Source organism: Podarcis melisellensis, assembly GCF_964234715.1.
Source record: "Podarcis melisellensis genome assembly, chromosome: 6".
Classification (NCBI taxonomy): Eukaryota; Metazoa; Chordata; class Lepidosauria; order Squamata; family Lacertidae; genus Podarcis; species Podarcis melisellensis.
Window position 1 is genome coordinate 43,594,585 of NC_138538.1, and position 1,327 is coordinate 43,595,911.

The window sequence follows — 1,327 nt, forward strand, 5'->3', positions numbered from 1 at the left end:
TGAGTGAATTTGAAACTTAAGTATGAAAATTATGAGTGTATGTAAAAAATTTCCTCAAAGGTAACTGCTGCATTAGAGATGGCATTGGGGTTAGGTTGTACACTACATCAGACCCTCATGTTCATGGGCCATTTACGTACACATGCCCAGAGACAAGGTGTATCCTGCCACACCAGACTCACAATGGAATCCTGTTCATCTTTACTCAGAATTCCAAACCTAGAAATTTAACTTCTAGAGACTTTGGGGAGGGAGATGAACTCTGAAGAACACTTACTGTAGCAAATCATGTTTACAGTGCAATCCTGTGACACAGTAATCTGAGAGTAAGTCACAGTGAACACAATAAAACTTGCTCCTGAGCAAACATGAATAGGAAAGCACTGTCACAAATCTTTAACAAGGCATCCCCAAGAGACAGGACCAGGGATGGTGAGCTGCCAGGGACAGACAAACAGAGATGTCCCTGGTAACTTGGGAAGAATGAAGTCCTTTGTCATGATTTGGTAGAATCTTGGAAGCTTATTGATGCATGTTATAAAATATACAGGTCTTGGTCACAACCTTGGGAACTCAGGTTCAAACCCCTTTCAAAGTCTTCAGGGCAAAGAGTCTGAAAGGTCAGGTCCATTGAATGTGGTGAACGGGGCAGCCCTACCATTAGAGTGAGGCAGCCACCTTAGGAAGAAGCTGGGGGAGAAAAACTTTATCCTGGCCTTTGACACCTAACATATGACCACCCTGTTATTAGGTTGGAAGGGCAGGTCAGTAATTGAGTAAATCAGCAGCAGCACTAAAGATTTCCACTTCTCATGGTCAACTTAGGTCTTTTTGATACCTGGGTGAGGAACACTTCAACCAAATCAAAAGTTGACACAGATATCCATGAATATCATGCTGGGCACCAACCTAGACCACTGGTACCAAAACGTATGAGAAACTGCCGTACTAGAAAAGTTAACCAACAAACTCAAACTAGCAAGGGGACAAGCTACGGAGGATGCCTTCACCCCAGTGTCATTCCCCTTTTTTATATACACAGGACAACAAGACAATGACCTCTCCCCCACCACAACAGCATACAAATCAATATGGCTAACCTGACCCACACCCTAGTCCGCCTCCCTCACACAAATAAGCCACACTGCAATCAACTAAACACAACCAACCAAGCTCGGGAACCCCTAGGTAAAGGTAAAGGGACCCCTGACCATTAGGTCCAGTCGTGACCGATTCTGGGGTTGCGATGCTCATCTCGCTTTATTGGCCGAGGGAGCTGGCGTTCAGCTTCTGGGTCATGTGGCCAGCATGACTAAGCCGCTTCTGG